Source organism: Triticum dicoccoides, chromosome 2A (assembly GCF_002162155.2).
Source record: "Triticum dicoccoides isolate Atlit2015 ecotype Zavitan chromosome 2A, WEW_v2.0, whole genome shotgun sequence".
Classification (NCBI taxonomy): Eukaryota; Viridiplantae; Streptophyta; class Magnoliopsida; order Poales; family Poaceae; genus Triticum; species Triticum dicoccoides.
In genome coordinates, this window is record NC_041382.1 from 686,279,539 (window position 1) to 686,289,747 (window position 10,209).

The window sequence follows — 10,209 nt, forward strand, 5'->3', positions numbered from 1 at the left end:
AATTGGATGTAGGGGAGCATGAACCATTATTGTTGACATTACCCTTGAGGTAAAAGGTTGTGGGGCAACTATAAGCCCCTATCTTTCTCTGTGTCCGATTAAAACTCCATAAACACAAGTATCGCGTGAGTGTTAGCAATTATGAAGGACTAGATGATAGTTCAGTATGTGGACTTGCTTTTAAGCTGTGACATAAACTCTTTCCGATGTTATGATAAATTGCAATTGTTTCGATGACTGAGATTATAGTTTGTTGGAGCCCAATAAGGTTTATGATTCATACTTTTGCATTGTGAATAGATCGTCGCTTGAACATAAGTAATCATATGACAAAATCTATATATGTTGCTGTTATGAGAATAATCATGATGCCTTCATGTCCGTATTTTATTTTTATCGACGCCTCTACCTCTAAATATGGGGACATATTTATTGTTATAGGCTTTTCGCTTGAGGACAAGCGAGGTCTAAGCTTGGGGGAGTTGATACGTCCATTTTGCATCATGCTTTTATATAGATATTTATTGCAATATGGGCTGTTATTTCACGTTATGTCACAATATTTATGGCTATTCTCTCTTATTTTACAAGGTTTACATAAAGAGGGAGAATGCCGGCAGCTGGAATTCTGGGGCTGGAAAAGGAGCAAATATTAGAGACCTATTCTGTGCAACTCCAAAAGTCCTGAAACTCCACGGAATATCATAAAAAAATAAAGAAAAATCCTCGCCAAAGATGAAGTCCAGGGGGCCCACACCCTGCTCACGAGGGTGGGGGCGCGCCCCCCTACCAGGGCGCGCCCCCCTACCTCATGGGCCCCCTAGTGGGTCTCCGACGTCCGTCTTCTCCTATATGAAGTCTTTCGACGAGAAAAAAAGAAGAAGCAACCTTTCGGGACGAGACTCCGCCGCCACGAGGCGGAACCTTGGCGGAACCAATCTAGAGCTCCGGCAGAGCTGTTCTGCCGGGGAAACTTCCCTCCGGGAGGGGGAAATCATCACCATCGCCATCACCAACGCTCTTCTCATCGGGAGAGGGCAATCTCCATCAACATCTTCACCAGCACCATCTCATCTCCAAACCCTAGTTCATCTCTTGTATCCAATTCTTGTCTCAAAGTCCGGGATTGGTGCTAGTAGGTTGCTGGTAGTGTTGATTACTCCTTGTAGTTGATGCTAGTTGGTTTATTTGGTGGAAGATCATATGTTCAGATCCTTTATGCATATTATTACCCCTATGATTATGAACATGAATATGCTTTGTGAGTAATTACGTTCGTTCCTGAGGACAAGGGAGAAGTCTTGCTATTAGTAGTCATGTGAATTTGGTATTCGTTTGATATTTTGATAAGATGTATGTTGTCTAGCCTCTAGTGGTGTTATGTGAACGTCGACTACATAACACTTCACCATTATTTGGGCCTAGAGGAAGGCATTGGGAAGTAATAAGTAGATGATGGGTTGCTAGAGTGACAAAAGCTTAAACCCTAGTTTATGCGTTGCTTCGTAAGGGGCTGATTTGGATCCATATGTTTCATGCTATGGTTAGGTTTACCTTAATACTTTTGTTGTAGTTGCGGATGCTTGCAATAGAGGTTAATCATAAGTGGGATGCTTGTTCAAGTAAGAACAACACCCAAGCACCGGTCCACCCACATATCAAATTATCAAAGTATCGAACGCGAATCATATGTACGTGATGAAAACTAGCTTGACGATATTCCCATGTGTCCTCAGGAGCGCTTTTCTCATTATAAGAGTTTGTTCCGGCTTGTCCTTTGCTACAAAAAGGATTGGGTCACCTTTCTGCACCTTATTTACTTTTGTTACTTGTTGCTCGTTACAATTTACCTTATTACAAAACTATATGTTGCCACTTATTTCAGTACTTGCAGAGAATACCTTGCTGAAAACCGCTTATCATTTCCTTCTGCTCCTCGTTGGGTTCGACACTCTTACTTATCGAAAGGACTACGATAGATCCCCTATACTTGTGGGTCATCACTCCTTCTCATGGGATTGGCCCTGGGCTCGTGCTCGAATGAACGAGATTTGGGCCCAAGGCTGGTCGGGGGGTTGGGCTCGATTCGGGAGGTGCTCGCAGACGGCATGGTTCCTTTTCGTGGGCACGATGGTCGGTGGCGGTGTTGCCGGAGGTCCTTCGGGTGCCGGTGGGGTGGGGCGGTGCGGCTGTTGTGGTTCAATGGCAGTGCGATCTGGGTCACCAACTTCTTTGATGGGTGGCACGGATCTAGTTCGTGGTGGTGGACGACGTCCAGCGGTGCACAAGTACCGGGGGGCTGACCTAGTCCGCGCTTTCTCATTGTGCTCCCCTTGCTTGCCACATGTTTGTGAAGCCGGTCCAAGTCGGGCTCTCTAGGTGTTGTTGTTTCGTCCGACGAGTCGATGTTGAAGACCACGAACATGGCGGCATTCGAGCTTGCTCGGCGGTGACCGTCGGCGGTCACTGGGTTGTATACCCCTGGTCCACCAAAACCGGCTGGGGGCGTAGGTGTGGGCGCCTCCTACCGTGGAGGCGCCAACAACCCAAACCGGTGACTGATGTCGGGCTAGGAGTGAAAGGAGGTTCCTTTCGCTCCTCCTACCGTGGTTGAGTGGACGGGAAGTGGATGGTTGACAGTGTCTAGGGGCATGGACGTCGGGGCGGCGGTCCCAGATGGTGGGCTCCATGGTTGGCTTTCCGGCAGGCTTCATGGTGGCGGTGGTGACTCCACCTCTTCATGTGAGCGGCAAGGATGTAGTGTCAGGAGGCTCTGGTCTGCTCAGGCAGTGCCCAGATCTGGTCTGGATGGGATGTCCCTCGGTGTGGTGATGACCGCGGCTCCACTTGGTGGTGTAGGTGAGTTTCCGAGCGAAAGCTTTGCGCCATCTGGCACCAGCGACGGTGACGCCTGTGGGTGTCGCTTGCTTCCTAAAGTCGTCATTGTGGGTCTTGATCTTGTGCCATGGCTCCGGGTGAAAACCTTTATCTGTTTGCTTGGACTAGGCAGTGGCAACGCTACGCGCCGTCACCCTCTTGGGGGTGTTGTCATGGAGCTCAGGCGTCTTCGGTCGGAACTCAGCGACGTGTTAGGCTTGTTCCAGGCTTCATGTTTATCTTTTGATCTGTTTTATAAGAGGGTCTCTTCATCATGTTGTATCATTCGGCCGTGTACTTTGATGTGTTGCTTTATATAAAAAACGGGATGAGAGCCTATTTCGAGAAGGACATTGGGAGCAAGGCTAGGCTGCTGGCAGGTCAAGGCGAGAACTCGTAACCCCACCCCACCCCTCTCTCTTATAATACTCTCTTCATTCCTAAATATAGCTATTTTAGATATTTCAATATGAACTACATACAGAGCAAAATAAGTTAATCTATACATTAAAATACATATATATACATTTGTATGTGGTCCATATTAAGATCTCTAAAAATACTGATATTTAGGAACGGAGCGAGTAGTATGTAATTACCTAATGAAAATAACAGGCAAAAGTCGCTTGTTCCTGAAAAAGAAAATGATGAACTGCACAACCTGAACAAGTGGTATATATATGCATGGGAGGACTGCGCAAGATTTGAAGCACCCTACATATACCCTCCGGCCATCAGCATTTACCTCGCCTGGGTACTTATTTTGGATAACCCTCGCAGTTGCAGCAAATCCATTTTGTTCACATAGCAAAGAATGGCTCAACGACAACACTTGCACAAACAAATCGGCTAAACGATGAACGCTCCTCTGAAATCGTCAACGGATGGATGAAGAAATTCATGGAGCTGGAGTGGGGCAACAGCAAGACCTAGCAGATGGATGCACTTCAAGAAACGCTAGCCTTGCCGAAAACCCAATTCAGCTCTGCACGTGCTCCTACGTGCGAAAATGATTTTTGAAATGCCAAAAGAATCTTAACAAAATTTTGATGTGTCCATAATCACATCCAAATGATATTTGTAAATTTTTACTGTCACATAGCCCACATGCCTACTATGATGAGAGCAAGAGCAATGCACACAGCAGTTTGAGTACCGGCAAGGCGGGTTAGTTGTTTGTGTTGTCACGATGGATTGGGATGGCACGTTGCTGAAAGGCGTTGTATCAACCGTCTTGGCTCTTCTTCTTTAATATATACTCCCTCTGTTCTGAAATAATTGTTGTTGGGGGATTTAGTACAATTTTCGTCACGTTAGGAAATAGTTGTCGTTTCCGAAATTACCCTCCCACTCGCTCACCCATTCTCTCGCTCCCTCTCGCTCACCCCCCTAGCTCGTTACCGAGTCGCCCTCGCAGGCGTCGCCGGCGCCTCCCCCTCGCACGTGCGTGTCGCCGGGGCACCTCTACCCCGCACGCAGCGCCTCCGCCGGCACCTCTCCCTCTCGCGTCGTCGCCGCCTTTCCATGTTGCCAGACGCCGTTGCCTCTCCCTCTTCAAGATTTGATTTTTATCGCCGGTGGCTGGATCCGAAGCGCGGCGGCCGGACAAGTCGGACGCGGAGATCCTCGAGGCGCACGCGAGGTCGCGCCGGGGATGCGACCCTGCCAGGAAGTGCAAGCCGCGCTGCCCCGCTCGGCAGTGCAAGGAGACGCTTACCTTCTCCAACACAAGCCACTGCAAGGGGTGCGGACAGAAGCTGTGTTTGAAGCACAGGTTCCCCGCGGACCACGAGCGCGCGTGCGTGTCGCCCGCGGGAGCCGCCGCCGCCGTGAGGAGGGCCGGCGGCAACTGCTGGCGCGACGAGCAGAAGACCAAGGACGGCGGTGGGTGGGCGCTGCCGCCGTTGATCCGGAATTTCAAGATGTTCTGAATAGCCACAAGCTAAAAATTGTGGCTGGGATCTGCAACGACGTTCCTCCAGTCCATCGCCAACAGCTGCAGTACGCCACTCCTTCATCTCTCCCTTGTTGCTGCTTATCTAATCCTCGCAGTACGCCACTCCAATGCTTTTTCTTGTCAAGAAACAACACCTTCACATTGATGTTGTCCCCTTTTATTTTCTGTGAGATTTCTCCATTGAGGTCATGTCACTTGTTTAATCAGTTTGAGTATACGGGTCATTCGAGAATTTAGTGTAGTGTAGGGTTTACTGAACATTACTGCTGCTGTCATATTTGAGTAAATCAGTGAACATCTGTATTTAGCAGAATACTCTACTCCAGCAATTAAGTGCAATATGAAACCTTTTTCTTCAGTTAAGTGTTAACTAAATTAAAACTAACGTTAATTAGGAGTAGTGTATTGTTGCTGTAGTTTCTCCATCTGGAGTAATTCTCTTCTCTTCTTCAGTTAATTATAGGAGTACTTTTAGAGGTAATTAACTGAAACTTTTTCAGTTAATTAGGAGTAGCAAACTCTTTTAGTTAAAGAATTTGGAGTAATTCTCTTCTCTTTTTCTATTCTCCTCTTCTCTTCTCTATTCATAACTTGCTACTATGATGATGGAGTAGCAATCATATTTTGACTTGTGTAGTGATGCTGCTATGATGGGTTTCCCAGATGCTTCTATGATCCCACTAGATAAAACAGTCAACAATTTGCTCTTTGAAAAAGCAAACAAGCCATTTACTCCAATGCAGTTCATCTTTTTTTAATACTCCAATGCAGTTCATCCAAGGATGATGCAAGCCATTTACCAGAAAGAAGAAGCAGATTTTTGGTAATTAAATAAAACCTTTGCCTGCTTCCAGATTTGGAATACAAAGACAAAAGACTAGTGTACAATGCAGTTTATACTCCATGCATATTCTTCAGTTCCTCTTCCATGATACACTTGCAGCACATACACCTTATACAGCTGCCTCATTTATTCTACTGATTCCTCAAATTCTGCTGTTAATTATTGTGAATCCCTCAGTTGTGATGTTTAACTGAATCGATCTTGTTTTGTCTAATTCAAGGCGAGGATTACCTGCCTGGAGTGCAAGGCGGGGGCGCAGCGAGGATCAGGCTGGCCAGCGGGGCGAGGACCAAGCTGGGGCGGAGGCGGCCAGGCTGGGGCGGTGGCGAGGACCGGGGCGGCGAGCTGGGTCGGAGGCGGCCAGGCTAGGACGGCGGCGAGGACCAAGCTGGGGCGGAGGCAGTCCTGCTGGTTGAGGGAGGAGGAGGAGGGGCTGGCGACGGGGACGAGCGCTGACCTGGAGGAAGACGACGACGATCTGTTTTTAAAATCAGGGTAGTTCTGTACTTTTGTTTGTTTTCACCTTTTTTTTGCATACTAATTGGAGAGCTTTATTCATCGAAAAGCATTCATGGATGAGTCAGCCAATAGGCTGGTCACCAGGAAGCTTGGAGTATCATCTAGCCAGCTATCTGTTACATCCGGTGCACAGGCACGCTTTGTACAAAGATGCGCAGGAAGATTAGCTGATCTACTTACATGTCGAACATCGAAAGATGTAAAGTAAGTACTGAGCTCTCCTATCTCATCTAATAAATAGGCCACAATAGAACGTGAATTGTGACGAGAGTTCCAAAGTGTCACCAACTCCAAGTAGTCTACTTCCATTATCACATGGGAGAAGCCTCGGAGAGTAGCAAAAAGAACCCCATCACGTAAGGAGAGACCTTCCATAGTGAGAGGATCTGTGATCCCGGAATAAGGTTTGCACCACGCACCAAGCAAGGCCGAGGGAGATTGAGCAACACCACCAGCACCCCCTCGGCTTCCCTCAAGATTAAGTCCGCCGTCTGTGTTGATCTTGACAAAGCCCTCATCCGGTGGACGCCATCCAAATCCAGACAAAACTTGTGCCTCTTTGCGCGGCAGATGAAGGAGCGCAATAGCCTCCTTTGTAGCCCGCATAGTAGACATCGGGTCCCTACCCTCTTCTCCATGCTTGATGCGATTCCTAGAATGCCAAATAGACTACATTATAGTTATGATCTTTGCGTGGTCCTCATAGGAGAAACTTGAGGAGCACGTAATGGCACGCGCCCATGACTCCGAGTGAAGGTTGGGCAGCCGTAGACCAAACCACGCACATGCCTCTTCTCAGAATTTTTTTGCATGCGGGCAATGTACTAATGCATGCTTCAGATCTTGGTCTGTCCCAACAACGACTATTTCGAAATAGAAGGAGTAGTACGCACACTCGTGCGTATTCGAGTTTGCCTTGGACTTGTCCTTCCATGATGTCACACAATTAAAGAAGGCTTTAGAGAATTATCACATACTCCCTCCGTTCCAAAATAGATGACCCAACTAAAGTTAGTTTAAAATTGAGTCATCTATTTTGGACGGGGGAGTAGCTCACATCAGAAACTTCACGTATTTGAAAGATAACCATGAGAGGGTGGTTGTTCGCTGCAGCTCAGGTGGCACTTGTGCTTTCATGATTTGCTCGTCTCAAATAAAGGGAGAAAAGACGCATTGCATCAGGCAAATAATGCTACCACACACATGTGGCAGTGGCAGTACCACTGACACATTAAGGATTAACAGCACTTGGCTTGCTAAGGAGTATGAAGATGCGATCAGGAGTGATCCAGCCATAAATATAACTGCTCTCATTGATGCTGTGCAGAGGCGCTATGGAATTGGAATATCCACGCACCGAGGTAGGGGGAAGATGAGCAGACCTTGGAGGTGGGGAGGGAGGCGGGGAGGGGGGCGAGGAGACAGGCTTACCCGACGACGGAGGAAGGTTGGATGGGCTCCATCACCGGCGGACACTTACCAAAAAAGATCCCCCCCCTCCGCTTTGTATTACAAAGCAACCAACACCGATTACATAGGAATGCTCGGGCGAGAAGCACAACAAGCCCAAAGAAAAAAGAAAGAACAAAGAAGAAGAAAGAAATGCCAACAACGGCAGCTCGATAAAGCGCGGATGACCCGCCACCGCCGCGCCCTCCGAAATTGACCCACCACAGACCCAGGCTCCGATCCGCCGCGTACGAAGCAGCACCTCCAACAAGGGATGCGACGTCGACGGCGCTGCTGCCCGGACGTGTCCTAGGGTTTCCCCCGGCACGCGAAAGGAAGTGGGGGATGGATACATCCGACACCCTCCAAGAAGGGATGGTGGCAACCGTAGGTGTCACCGCATCGGAGCCGGAAGAGAGCCGGCAAGGGATTTCTCCCGCACTCCAAACCCCACTGCCCAACCAGGCCGAAGCCAACCAGCCACCTCGCCGCCCATCAGCATGCGCCACCGCGGTCTTGACCCACCCACCCACGCCGCCTCATCGAGATCACCACCACGAGGCCAAGAGGATGGAGAGAGACGCATGAGGCGACAGGAGCAGCAGCACCGGAGCCACGCGGGAGGGAACTACCTCCACCACCGTCGTGCGGGAGGCCCAAGTCTCCGGCACCGTCGCGGTCGCCGTCAGGACGCAGCAGCAGGGCATATCAGGCCACCCCTGGCCCGGCCTGGCCCGATTTGGGCCTGTAAAGCCCCGCCGGCCACGCTGCAGCAGGGCGACACCAGCTCCGCCAGCATCCACCCGCCCATCGCCGCTTCCCTGCCTCCCGGAAGCCACATCGACGACCCTCCCCGCCGCCAGCCCGCCCAGACCCAGATGGGGCCCGAAGGGCCCAGATCTGGGCCGAGCGGGCGCCGCCAGATCGCACCGCCGCACCGTCCCGCTGCCAACGGCAGCGCCGCCGCCCAGAAGATCCCCCGCCACCATGCCGGAGAGCACCGCCGCCGCCTGGGAGCACCCCGTAGCGCCGCACCGCCCCGCGTCAGAGCGACCCGCGAGGGGAAAGGCCAGTGGCCGCCGCCGCCAGCGCCGCCCGGGCCAGGCCCGGCGCCAGACGCCAGCGACGGCGGCAAGGAGGGAGGGGAGGGGAAGAGCTCGGGGAGCAGGCGCTGGAGGTGCGACCGGTCGCCCGCGGGGGCGACACGATCGCGAGAGGGTGGACCACCGGCGGACACTTCGCCAGCGAAGGGACGGCCGCCGCCGCCTGCTTTCTGTGCGAGGTCACGGCTCGCTCGAGCCGAGGAGAAAGAGAGGTGAGTTTTTTTTATAGACAAAAAAGAGAGGTGAGATGGTTCACGTGCGTATGGATCTGGGCTTTCAGCCCACTTGTTCAACCGTTTCTTTTACTTTGTCTATTTTTTGTATTTTTCAGCCCACGGGAGAACAATAAAAAAATCTACTCGCTGATGTGGCCATTTTGTATGCCACCGGTGTACTTACAAACTGGACTCACTGTCATAAATCATGTCGACCTATTTACAACGAATTACCCTAATATGTGGTATTTCTTGCGACAAACCTGTAAAGTATGTGTTTTGTGCAAGACCAGCACCAAAAGCAGGCAGTTTGTGCAATTTCCTCTCTGAGAGCCGAATTGGGTTTCCTAGCCTTGCTCCCAACATTGTTGAAACTGAATACTGTTGCAGCTGCCCCATTCCAGTTTGCTAGTCGTGCTAATTTGCTGCAGCTGCAGGTACGAACCGAATCATTATCGAAACCGGTGCCACGACTCTCGAGCAAGATATGCTGTTGTCTTCCGTGAAGCCAAATTTCTTCTGTTTACTATAGTTTCCTAGAGTTCAAAGTTGTTTCTTTGTAAAAGAGCTTGTATTGATTCCGTTGCCCGTGATATGAGATATTTCTTCGCTGTAGAAGAAAATACTACAGCAACAAGCCAAAATCTTCCGACCAGAAATAATCAGTGGGTAACAGATGCCAAACTGATGCATCCAAGCCTTGTCACATCAAGCAATTGTAAAGTGAGCATCAAGGCAAGCTAAGGCCTTAGACAAAGTCTTAGCAAGGTTCATCATCTCCAACGACAAAAAAACATAGGTTAGATACATCTCCCACACTGTTGCTGGGCAACATGATGCCACCGGTGTAACAATATAACCTCCACATTACATACTCAAGACTGACAAAAGAGAGGAGAAAGTCCATACAAACATGAGCAAACAAAACTTCACCGCAGCGGCAAAACAGCGTTGCTGGATGACAACTAGCAGTAAACATATGGCCGAAATCTTGCGCTAGGTGACTGAGCCTTCTTCAATGGCGCCAATGTTACTGTCCTTGCTCAATAAGATGTACCAGCGTGGCACTTCGCTTCATAGAAATGAGATGCCTGCAGAGGGACAACAGAGAATCATTAGAATGAAGAACAATGAACACAAGGGTGCAAAAAAAAGCCAAAAGCTGCTATGAAGTTTATCACCCAAGTGAAATAATCTGAGAGATTATTAAGTGTATATTAGCTACAAAGCATGGATACGGCAGAA

General features: G+C 49.6%; 1 protein-coding gene and 1 long non-coding RNA gene across 2 annotated transcripts in view; one reads left to right on the forward strand and one right to left on the reverse strand.

Annotated features, from left to right (window-relative positions):
- Positions 1-4,760: 4,760 nt before the first annotated feature.
- On the forward strand, positions 4,761-6,462 carry LOC119356259. The gene is made up of 3 exons (XR_005171881.1): positions 4,761-4,878; positions 5,606-5,657; positions 5,899-6,462. It is a non-coding gene; the product is annotated as an uncharacterized LOC119356259 (long non-coding RNA).
- A 3,190-nt stretch (positions 6,463-9,652) lies between these two features.
- LOC119356260 (protein starmaker-like) overlaps positions 9,653-10,209 on the reverse strand; it is a 4,285-nt gene continuing 3,728 nt past the window's right edge. Inside the window, exon 3 of the mRNA XM_037623198.1 lies at positions 9,653-10,055. The gene's annotated coding sequence lies outside the window, so the exon portion shown is untranslated. The remainder of the gene's footprint in view (positions 10,056-10,209) is intronic.